Source organism: Cebus imitator, unplaced genomic scaffold, assembly GCF_001604975.1.
Source record: "Cebus imitator isolate Cc_AM_T3 unplaced genomic scaffold, Cebus_imitator-1.0 Scaffold85, whole genome shotgun sequence".
Lineage (NCBI taxonomy): Eukaryota > Metazoa > Chordata > Mammalia > Primates > Cebidae > Cebus > Cebus imitator.
The window spans coordinates 7356120-7368586 of NW_016107400.1; the positions used below are offsets into that span (position 1 = coordinate 7356120).

The 12467-nt window shown below is 49.3% G+C and overlaps 1 protein-coding gene across 1 annotated transcript in view; it reads left to right on the forward strand.

Annotated features, from left to right (window-relative positions):
* Positions 1-2036: 2036 nt before the first annotated feature.
* Positions 2037-12467, forward strand: part of SLC5A11 (solute carrier family 5 member 11) — a 58283-nt gene continuing 47852 nt past the window's right edge. Inside the window, exons 1-2 of the mRNA XM_017534426.2 lie at positions 2037-2196; positions 2417-2616. The gene's annotated coding sequence lies outside the window, so the exon portion shown is untranslated. The remainder of the gene's footprint in view (positions 2197-2416; positions 2617-12467) is intronic.

A 12467-nucleotide genomic window follows, 5' to 3' on the forward strand; every position in this document is an offset into this window, starting at 1 on the left:
CATTTTAACTAATTTTGTTGTTTTTGAATTTGTCAAACCTTATAAGTCATCAGAGTTCCTATTTAAAAAAAAAAAAGAAGAAGAAAGAAAAGAAAAGAAAGAAAGAAAGGAAAAGAAAGAAAGAAAGGAAAAGAAAACCCAGACTTTGAGGTTTCTCTTGAAAAAGGAAGGCTGGCAACATAAGACCTACTTTCTTATGTGGTAACAAAGGGCTGGAACTAAAATCTGGGAGACAGACTTGCAATAACTATTTGCTCTATATAAACTCACTGCTTGTATATTTGCTTGCTGTCTCTCTCTCTCTCTCTCTCTCTCTCTCTCTCTCTCTCTCTCTCTCTCTTTTTTTTTGAGACGGAGTCTTGCTCTGTCTCCAGGCTGGAATGTTGATGATCTCGGCTCACTGCAACCTCCGCCTCCAGGATTCAAGCGATTCGCCTGCCTCAGGCTCCCTAGTAGCTGGGACTACAGGTGTGCACCACCATGCCCAGCTAATTTTTGTATTTTTAGTAGAGTCGGGGTTTCACCATGTTTGCCAAGGATGGTCTCGATCTCTTGACCTCGGGATTCATCCACCTCAGCCTCCCAAAGTGCTAGGATTATAGGCATTAGCCACCCCACCCAGCCATTTGCTCTCACTTTTAAAGGTATAATTTACATACAATAAAATGCTTGAGTCAGCGGAGGGGGGTGGGGGGGGTTGGCTCACGCCTGTAACCCCAGCACTTTGGGAGGGTGAGAATCACTTGAACCCAGGAGACAGAGGTTGCAGTGAGCTGAGATGGCACCATTGCACTCCAGCCTGGGTGACAGAGTGACACTTCATCTAAAAAAAAAAGCATAAATCTTAATCATTTAATTCAATGGGTTTCGCCAATTGTATATACCACATAATTACTACCCAATTCAAGATAATAGAAATTTCCATCACCTCTGAGAGCACATTCCCACCCTCTTCCAGTTGATCACTGGGCCCTGCTCTCTGTCTTCTGTCACCACAAATCCATTTTTCCTGTTCTTGAACCTCATGTAAATGAAATCATAAGAACTGTACTCTTTGTCAGCTACCTTTTTTTTTTTTTTTTTTTTTAGATAGTCTCACTCTGTCTCACCCGGGCTGGAGCGCAGTGTCACAATCCTGGCTTCCACCTTCTGGGTTTAAGCAATTCTCCTATCTGCCACACTGTCCCAGCAGCTGTGCAGTGAATGCCTACCCTCCAGGGAGGTTGGGTGCATCCCACAGGGAGCCACAAGTGTAGACTGTCAGAAACTGATCAGTGGAAGGAAAGAAGGAGAGGCAGTGCAGTAGAGGAAACAGGACCCATCTTTGAGGGTTGTTGGAAAGATCAAGTGAGTAAAGGCACGTCGTGCACTTAGAACAGAGCCTGGCACGTGTGCATCACTGCTTTTATTTCTGGCTACTTGATGCCGGGACAGGGACCTCAGCTGAGGGCCCCCAGAATCTGGCAGGTGCAGTGAAGGAGTGAGAAGGGGAGGCCAAGGTGGGAGAATCACTTAAACCCAGGAGTTCTCGGCCAGCCTCGGCAATATAGCAAGTCTGTCTCTACCAAAAAAATGAAAAGATTAGCTGGGTGTGGTGGTGCATGCCTGTAGTCCCGGTTACTCGGGAAGCTGAGGTGGGAGGATCATTTGAGCCCAGGAGGTTGAGCCTGCAGTAAGCTGTGATCATGACAGCCATAGGTAACGTGCCAGGAGGGACATCCAGCCACAGCCCTCACCACAGTGGCAGCAACAGGAAAAGTGCAGGAAGCTGTGATCACACCACTGCACTCCAGCCTGGGTGACAGAGTGAGATCCTGTCTCAAAAGAAAAAAAAAATGAGTTTTGGATGTTTTGAGCCTCCAGCAGAATCCCTTCGCTGTGCTCCGCTGCTTTCCTGATGTCCTGAGGCCAATGTGGCTCCTGACCATGGCTCAGTCACTCCTGACAGTTTTTCAGGGCCTCAGACACCTCTTCTTTGCCGTGCCTCTGTCTGGAGGAGCGCATGGAAAGGGGTGGCTCAAGCAGTGCTTGCTGTTCCTGTTGCTGCCGCTGCGGTGAGGGCTGTGGCTGGACGTCCCTCCTGGCACTTTGCCTCTGTCCCCTGCATCCCCCGCCAGCATTTTTCCTCCCCCCGTTCCCCGAGCTCGTCCCAAGCCTGCCTGTCCCCAGAGAGGAGGCGGGACAGTGGAAGAGCTGGTGAGTGAAGCAGGATGGTGCCTGGGCTCCATCATCCCCTAACCTCTCCACGCTGTGGGTCCCCACTCCCCAGGTGAGGGGCCTGGTGGAGGATGGTGTGGGCAGAGTGTGGGGCATGTCACCTTCCCCACCTGGTCAGAGTTCAAGGGTCCTGGGCTGGGCCCCAGCCTCTCTTCTGACCCGGGGGAGATCATTCACATTTCCTTTAATTCCCCACCAGAACTAAGCTGGAGTTTGGAGTTTGACCCGCTTGGAGGCTCTCTCAGCAGCAGGGATACAGGAGGAAGGGTCACTGCTATCTCTTGAAGCTCTTGGAGTGTCTCCCTCCAGTGTCTCCCTCCTTACAGCCACCACCACCTCCTGGCACCTTAGAAGCCACTGACAGCCTCCAGGGCAGGTGAGCCCTGCATCTGAACTAAGGTAAGACATCCCCCTGCCCCCAGGCAGGTACCCACTCTTCAAACTGGGAAGTTGGTCTGGGAACAGGTGCTGTCAGAAGGACTCCAGCTGTGACCTGTGGGGCAAGGGAAGCTCAGCCCTCTCTGCAGAGAAAGCTTGTCACCTACCAGGACAATGGAGTGTGTTTGGGTTGGTGGGGGGACATTGGTATGAAGCCACCAGCTGGCAGCCGGCAGCACTGTACGTGAGATCCAGCTCTTCCACGTAACCAAGGTCAGACACATTAAGCCAAACATTTTGCCTCCCCGAGTCTCAGGTTCCTTATCTGTCAAATGGGAATACGAACCTCAGGCTGGCCTAACCCCACAGGTGTGTTACTCAGAGATAATCAAGGTAAATATATCCACATAAGCAGCAAAAAGCAAGAGAAATGTATTTACTACAACTGCAGCTGCTATTAACTGCAAGGCAAATACAAGTCCTCACTGGTACGTGTCAGACTCATGCAGAGAGCTTTACATCCAGATCTCATCTAACTGACACAGAAACCCAGGAAGGTAGGCACGGCCACCCCCAATTCACAGATGGAGTCTAAGGGCCATTAAATAACTTGCTCAAGGTAATACAGATAGTGAGTGGCCAAGCTGAGACTCAATTCCTGTGGCCATGAGCTTACTACAGTATCAGTATTTTTCTTTCTCTTTCTTTTTATTATTTTCTTTCTTTCCTCTTTCCTTTTCTTTCTTTCCTTCTTTCTTCCCTTCTTTCCTTTTTTCTTCCTTTTTCTCTTTCTTTCCTTCTTTCCTTCCTTCCTTCCCTCCCACCTCTTTTTTCTTTCTTTTTATTTCTTTCTTCCTTCTTTCCTTTCTTTATTCCTTCTTCCCTCCTTCCTTGTTTCTTTCCTTTCTTTTTTCCTTCCTTCTTTCTCCTTCCTTCCTTCTTTCCTCTCTCTGTCTCTCTTTTCTTTTTTTTTTTTCTCTCTCTCTCTCCCTCTCTCTCTTCTTTTCTTTCTGTATTTTCTTTCACAGCGTCTTGCTCTGTTGCCCAGACTGAAATGTAGTAGTGCGATCATAGCTCACTACATCCTTGCACTCCTGGGCTCAAGTGATCTTCCCGCCTTAGCCTCCTGAGTAGCTGGGATTACAGGCACACCACCATGCCCTGCTAACTTTTTTATTTTTTCTACAAATGAGGTCTCTCTGTGTTGCCTTGGCTGGTCTCAAACTCCTGAACTCAAGTGATTCTCTCACCTTGGCCTTGCAAAGTGCTGGGATTACAGGCATGAGTCACTGCACCCCACCAATCAGTGGTTTTCAAATTTTGCTGAATTATTCTAGGCAATATGCTAGCCCATCGGACACTCTGCAGATAGTACTTGGAAAAATGCCGTCCCTTTTTTTGGGGGGTCACGGTGTACAAAGGTTCTATAGCACAGGCTCTAAAATCCCACATTTGTTTGTTGTACCAACATTTATTGCATGCCTGTTTTGGGGACACAACAGAGTGACAGAGACATGGTCCCTGCCTTCATGGGGCTTGCTGTGTAGTGCAGACAAAGGGATAATCAGAGGATCACACACACTTAATTAAACTGTGATGAGAAGTTGTGTTTGCCATGAGAGTGAATAACTTGGGGACCCAATTTTTATATTGAGGCCAAGAGGGGGCTCCTTTAGGGATGTATAACAGGCTGACATCTAAAGGACAAGTAGGAGCTTGTCCAGCAAATAGTGCAAAGAGTATCCCAGGCAGAGGGAACAGAATGGCAAAGACCCTGAGTCCAGAAATCGTGTTCCAGGAGTAAAATGAATGCTAGTGTGTGGTGGGGTTTGCAGTGCAACAAAGCAGCTCAGCAGCATGGAGATGTTTTAGCAGGAAAATGATCTGATCTGATTCATATTTAAAGATTTCTGAGGCGGGGCGCGGTGGCTCACGTCTATAATCCCAGCACTTTGGGAGGCCGAGGCAGGCAGATCACGAGGTCAAGAGATGGAGTCCACCCTGGCCAACATGGTGAAATCCTGTCTCTACTAAAAATACAAAACATAGCTGGGCATGGTGGCGTGTGCCTGTAGTCCCAGTCACTCAGGAGGCTGAGGCAGGAGAATCGCTTGAACCCGGGAGGTGGAGGTTGCAGTGAGCTGAGATTGCACTCCAGCCTGGTGTCTGGCAACAGAGTGAGACTCTGTCTCTAAATAAATAAATAAATGATTTCTCTAGCTTCCATGTGAGGGGTGAATTAAAAGGAAGGAAGGCCAGATGCAGTGGCTCATGCCTGTAATCCCAGTGCTTTGGGAGGCTAAATTAGGAAGATTGCTTGAGGCCAGGAGTTTGAGACCAGCCTGGGCAACATAGCAAGATCCCGTCTCTACGAAAATTACAAAATAGAAAGCCGGAGGGCAGGCATGGTGGCTCATGCCTGTAATCTCAAAGCTGTGCAGAGATTGCTTGAGCCCATGGGGTCGAGACTGCAGTGAGCTGTGTTTGTATCACTGTACTTCAGCTCAGGCCACAGAGTAAGACCCTGTCTTAAAAAAAAAAAAATTAGCTGGGCATGGTGACATGCAGCTGTGATCCCAATTACTTGGGAGGCTGAGGTGGGAGGATCCCGTGAGCACAGATGTTTGAGAGTTTGAGGCCACAGTGAGCTATGATGACACCATTGCACTCCAGCCTGGGCAAGGGAAAAAGACCCTGTCTCTAAAAATTAAATACATTAAAACAAAATAAAATAAAATAAAAAGGAAGCAAGAATGGGTGATGGGGATGCAAAACTGGAGGGTTTTGCTCTAACTAGGCAGAAGTGATGGTGGTTCAGATGAGGGCGATAGCACTAAAAACGAGGAAAAATGCATGGGTTTGTTATGTTTTGAAAGTAGGAGAGAATGGTATTGGGGATGAGTAGATTCTGGGAGGTGAGAAAGAGATGCTATAAATTATTTGAAGAGACATTTACATACCAGACACTCTTGCTGATTAGATGTATTGCCTGGCACACAGCGGTACTCACAGACCACTTGATAAGTGAACAAATGAATGGATGCCTTAGGTTTCTGGCAGGAGTGGCAGAGTAGATGCAGCTGCCAGTTAATGAGATAGGGAAGATTGGAAGAAGCACATGCTTGGGCTGGAGAGCTTGATCTCTAACTCACACATGTGAACTGTAAGACATCTATTAAGTATCCATGAGAAGCTGGGTGCGGTGGCTCATGCCTATAATCCTAACACTTTGGGAGGCCGAGGCAGGCAGATTACCTGAGGTCAGGAGTTTGGGACCAGCCTGGCCAACATGGTGAAACCCTGTCTCCACTAAAAAATACAAAAACTAGCTGCGTGCCTGTAATCCTGTCTCTACTAAAAAATACAAAAATACAGGTGCGTGCCTGTAATCCCAGCTACTCAGGAGGCTGAGGTGGGACTATTGCTTGAACCCAGGAGGCAGAGGTTGCAGTGAGCCGAGATCTCGCCATTGCACTCCAGCCTGGGCAACAGAGCAAGACTCTGCCTAGAGAAAAAAAGTCTCCATGAGAGATGCCACATTGACATTTGGATGGACAGGTCTGGGCTCAGAAGGTGCTCTGTGATGTCTATTCTCTCTAGAATAGACAAGGTCATCCCTGAAAGGGCAGGGCAGGTGGACAATGCTCTGCTGGGTCCCCTGCACTCATTGGGCATATGCCCTGTTACCCTGCTGTGGAACATTCAGGGAATACTGCCCAGCCTTGCAGTGCCTAGAATTTCTTTCAGATACCTGAAGCTATAGATCTTCCTCATAGACTAGGGGTGATCCTGGCCTCTGCTTCCAGCTCAAATTCTGGGATGTCTTTATTTATTATTTGATACAGGATCTGGAGTGCAGTGGTGCAATCATAACTTCTTACAGCCTCAACCTCTGGGGTTTACACAATCCTCCTGCCTCAGCTTCCCAAATAGGATCACAGACATGCACCACCATGCCCAGCTAATTTTTAAAATTTTTGGTAGAGACAGGGTCTCACTCCATTGCCCAGGCTGGTCTTCAACTCCTGGGCTCAAGCAATCTTCCCACCTCAATGCTCTAAAATGCTGGGATTACAGGCATGAGCCATTGAGCCCAGCCAGGATCTGTCTTTTTGGCATTTTTCTAGAGACCTCTCTGTTTCTATGAACCCCATGGCATCAACTGATGGCGGGGGGCAGGGGTGGTCATTTAGCTCCTTCTTCCTGCAGTTCTAGTCACTAACAGCCCCTCTCTGCCTTCCAGGATTGACCCTTCCCTCGTGTAGGGCAGCCTCCACCAGCCTCCCTAGACCCAGGCCAGGCCACCCATAGCTTGTTGCAGTGGAGCAGGCAGTCAGCTCCACTGCAGCCCAGGAGTGGTAGGAAAGGGCATGAGTGGCTTCCCGCCTGGGAGGTGTGACCGCGCCAGTCCATATCACATCTGGAATTTTCCCCACCAAGGTCCGTGCGTCTCAGAGCAGTTAGGAGCTCTAGAGTTAAACCTGGGTTGGAGCCCTGGTTCAGTCATTTACCAGCAGTATGGCCTTAGACCTGGCCTCAGCTTTGTTTTCCTCACCTGTGCAATGGAGTTAATCAGAGTCCTGTCTCTTAGGGGGGTTGTGACTTCAAAACGTGATTCATGTGCGTCAGTGGCCAAGGTTTGCCTGACCACAAAGTTTATGCACTGTTTTTTCCTTAAGACGGAGTCTCGCTCTGTTGCCCAGGCTAGAGTGCAGTGGCGCGGTTTCATTCACTGCAGCCTCTGCCACCCAGGTTCAAGCAATTTTTCTGCCTCAGCCTCCTGAGTAGTTGGGATTACAGGTGTCCACCATCACACCTGCTAATTTTTGTGTTTTTAATAGAGACAGGGTTTCACCATGTTGGCTAGGCTGGTCTCAAACCCTGGATCTCAAGCAATCCACCTGCTTCAACTTCCCAAAGTGCTAGGATTGCAGGCATGAGTCACTGCACCCGGCCTAGCTTATACTCTTTTTATTTTTATTGTTTTTAGGGTCTCACTCTGTCACCCAGGCTGGAATGCAGTGTCACAATCATAGCTCACTGCAGTCTCAAACGCCTGGGCTTGGGCCCAGGGCAGCGGCTCATGCCTGTAATCCCAGCACTTTGGAAGGCCAAGGCAGGCAGATCACCTAAGGTCAGGAGTTCGAGACCAGACTGGCCAATATGTTGAAATCCTGTCTCTACTAAAAATACACACAATTTAGTTGGGCATGGTACTGGATGCCTGTAATCTCAGCTACCCAGGAGGCTGGGGCAAGAGAATTGCCTGAAGCTGGGAGGCGGAGGTTGCAGTGAGCCAAAATTGCACCACTACACTCCAGCCTGGGGGACAGAGTGAGACTCCATCAAAACAAACAAATATACACACACACAATCCCCCCAAACTCCTGGGCTCAAACAATCCTCCTGCCTCAGCCTCCCAAGTCACGCTCTCTTTTTAAAAAAAAAATGGTTTTGTAAAGTGGACAGAAACAGACCAAGTATTCTGTATTTAATCACGTCACACATATGATGAACATGTCTACTGCTTTTAACAAACCCGTGACGTATGTCTAATTATTAACCTCATATCGTAGGTGAGAAGTTGAGCCTCAGGGAGGTGATCTGCCCATGATCATGGAGCTCATAGGAGGCAGAGCTGGGAGTTGAGCCGGGGTAGTGCGGTTTCTGAGTATTTACACTTTATCACAAGAGGTCTATTTCCTGGAGAGTCTGTTGCTCATAATTAAAATATTTAATTAGTCATTGTCATTTTTATTCAGGGCAGGGAATTTCTCTTGTTTCTCTCTCTCTTTCTGTCTCGCTGTCTCTCTGTCTGTCTCTCTCTCTCCTCTCTCTGTTTCTCCCCCAAGTCCTGCCTCCCCCTCTAATGTGTTTGATATTGGTCTGGAAATATGCCTGCACTTTGGCAAAATAGTACTATTTTGTGTCTTTGAGTGCTTCTAATATACGCAGACGGCTTCATGCTATAAATTGTGTTGTTTCTTTCCCTCCTTTTTCTTTCATCATGAAAAGTTTCAGACACACAAAAGTTATAAAGAATAATGCACATCCAGAAGCCAGCCTAAGGCATGAAATTCGGCAAATACAATCAGAGCTCACCTCCCACACATGTGGCCTGGGAACCTATTTTCTGATCTTTTCCTTGCACTGGGGTGTGGAAAATTTTCACATCTCTTGGGGCATGGAAAATTTTTGCATCTCCTGGGGTGTGGAAAATTTTCACATCTACCATAGCAAATTATGTCAGCGGCCAAAAGGAAGGGATGAGAGAAGCCCCTGCTCCACTGAGCTTCCTTTTGTGCTTTAGCAACCTCAAGGGTAGGCTGTTCTTGCCAACAAAGCCTTTGTTGTAACACAAGCTGCCGTGGATCCTCCCCACACACAGGGAGGGTTCTTCACAAGAGGTGAAGAAGGAGCCACCCACAGCTAGGCCCTCCTGAGGCAGCCTGGGAGCCAAACATCACCATACAAGGGACAGAGGGTGCCTGGGGTCGTTTCACCGAGTGGGTCCAGGTACACACAGGGCCAGGGGACTGAGATGACAACGCAGAGGACGCGGCCAAGTCTATGCTTTTCATTGATTTATCCTTCACGCTGAACACAGAGCTTGGCACACAGCTGGTGCTTAATAAATGCTTGTTCCACTGAGTCCCCAGGGCCTAGCACAGAACTTGACACATAGCCAGTGCCTGATAAACGTTCTACTGAGTCCCCAGGGCCTAGCCAGAGCCTGGCACATAGTCGGTGCCTAATAAATGTTCCACTGAGTCCCCAGGGCCTTGTACAGAGCATGGAGCCAGCTGGCACCTAATAAACGTTTGTCCTACTGAGTCCCCAGGGCCTAACACAGAGCATGGCACACAGCTGGTACCCAATAAATGTTTGTTCTATTGAGTCGGCAGAGTCTAGCACAGACCATGGCATAGAGCTGGTGCCTAATAAATGTTCCACTGAGTCCCCAGGGCCTAGCACAGAGCATGACACACAGCTGGTGCTTAATAAATGTTTGTTCTATTGAGTCAGCAGAGTCTAGCACAGACCATGGCATACAGCTGGTGCCTAATAAATGTTCCACTGAGTCCCCAGGGCCTAGTACAGAGCATGGAGCACAGCTGATGCCTAATAAATGTTTGTTCTACTGAATCTCCAAGGCCTAGTACAGAGCATGGCACATGGCTAGTGCCTAACAAATGTTTGTTCTACTGAGTCCCCAGAGCCTAGCACAAAGCATGGCACACAGCTGGTGCCTAATAATGTTTGTTGCACTCAGTCCCCAGGGCCTAGCACAGAGCTTGGCACCTAGCTGGGGCCTAATAAATGTCTGTTTCACTGAGTCCCCAGAGCATACTACAGAGCCTGGCACATAGTTGATGCCTAATAATGTTTGTTCCACTGAGTTACAAGACCTAACACACAGCTTGGCACACACCTGGTGACTAAGTGTTCCACTGAGTTGCAGGGCTTGGCATGGAGCCTGGCACACAGCTGGTGACTAATAAATGTTCCACTGAGTCCCCAGGGCCTGGCATGGAGCCTGGCACACAGCTACTGCCTAATAATGTTTGTGGGAAAGAAATGGAGCCAGAGGGAGGGAAAGAGAGAATGAAGGAGAAAAGGGCGGGAGGAAAGAAAGACAGCCTAGCCAGGAGTGGCCACCTCCAAACCAGGGTTGGGATCCCACCCATGGCACTGACTGGCCTAGAAGCAACTGGCAGAGCCATGCCTGAGTTAGGCTCAGTTTCCCCTCTCATGCCTCTGATTCCCACCTGTGAAATAGAGGCGAAATCACGTTTGCCTCAAAGGGCTGTGTTCCATGCCTGACACTCAAATAGAAATTGTGCTCAACAAACATTAGGGCTGATTCTCAGTGTACCTACTGCATGGATTTGCAGAAGGCGGAGCGCATCAAGAGCTCCTCCTGGGAGCCTGTGGCCAAGGCTCCACAGCACCCTTGGTCACTGTTCCTGTCTCCACCGTGAAGATGGAGCCACGTCCCTCGCGGCCCCTGGCTGGGCCCCACCTCCCGGAGACTCAGGAAGAGCTCGGAATCGGTGCCAGCCTCGCCGGCTGTGGGCCCCACGGCGGTGATGAATAACTTGTTTATCTGCTGGAGCTGCTCCCACCGCTCTCTCGGTGCCTGGCAGGCAGAGGTCTGGAAGGGGCGGGTGGGGACGGGGAGGGCTGTTTCACCAGGCAGCCGCCGCCCCTCCTCCCTCCTCCTCTGCCCCACTCCCCAATTCAGCATCAACCTCCACCTAAACCTGCTTCCTGCACTTTTCTGCTGCTCATCTTCCCCTAAATCCTGTTTTGGAGCAGCAGGTTGAAGTGTTTGAAAACACAGGCTCTGAAATCAGACTGGATTCAAGTCCTGGCTTTGTTACTTGCCAGCCATGTGACTTCAGACACGACTTAACCTCTCAAAACCATCACTCCTCTGTAAAGTCTTCCCCTTCCCTCCCCCGCCCCCCACAGAGTCTCACTCTCTCCCCCAGGCTGGAGTGCAGTGGCACAATCATGGCTCACTGCAACCTCCGACTCCCAGGTTCAAGTGATCCTCCTGCCTTAGCCTTCTGAGTAGCTGAGATTACAGGTGCTCACCACCACAGCTACCTAATTGTTTTGCACTTTTAGTACAGATGGGATTCCACCATATTGCCCAGGCTGGTCTCAAACTCCTGACCTCAGGTGACCCTCCTGCCTTGGCCTCCCAAAGGGCTGAAATTATAAGCATGAGCCACTGTGCCAGCCTTCTCCCCTGTAAAGTTTGATGAGAACACTACTTATTCACCCTTGAGACAACCCACAAGGGTCCCCTCACCCCCACCTCCCAAAGCTGCCAGAATGCTTTTCCTGCTTGGAACCTACCTTGAGAGCCTACACCCTTACCCTGAAAGGGAGTCTCCAACTCTCGGCCTCCCTCCCACTTTCTTGCACAGAGAAAGGTTAGGTTAGGTTAGTCTTTTTGTGTTTATTTCTTTGAGGCAAGGTCTCTGCCTCCCAGGCTGGAATGCAGTGAGGCAACCATAGCTCACTGCAGCCTCAAGCTCCTGGGCTCAAGTGATCCTCCTGTCTCAGCCTCCCAAAGTGGTAGGATTATAGGCTTGAGCCGCCACACCTGGCCTCCAAATTGTATCTCTAATCTACTCCCTCTGCTATGGTCTGAATGTGCATATCCCTCTGCCCCCAAATTTTTACACTGAAACCTAAATCCCCAATGCAATAGTATTAAGAGGCAGGCTTTTGGGAGGGTTAGGGTTATGAGGACTCTGCCCCCATGAATGGATTAGCACCTATGTAAAAGAGGCTTCAGACCAGGTATGGTGGCTCATGCCTACAACCCCAACATTTTGGGAAGGCGAGTTGGGGGGACTGTTTGAGCCCAGGAGTTTGAGACCAGCCTGAGCAATTATAGTGAGACCTCATCTCTTAAAAAAAGAAAAGCAAAAAAACAAAAAACTAGCCAGGCATGGTGGTGCATCTGTAGAGCCAGCTACTTGGGCGGCTGAGGCAAAAGGATCTCTTGAGCCCAGGAGGCCGAGGTTGCAGTGAGCTGTGATTGTGCCACTGTACTACAGCCTGAGTAACAGAGTGAAACTCTTGTCTGTTAAAAAAGAAAAGAAAAGAAAAAGTGGGGGCTGGGCGCAGTGGCTCACTCCTGTAATCCCAGCACTTTGGGAGGCCAAGGCGGGCAGATCACTTGAGGCCAGGAGTTCGAGACCAGCCTGCTCAGCATGCTGAAACCCAACCTCTACTAAAAATACAAAAATTAGCCAGGCGTGGTGGCTCTTGCCTGTAATACCAGCTACTCGGGAGGCTGAGGCAGGAGAATCGTTTGAAACCAGGAGGCAAAAGTTGCAGTAAGCCGAGAG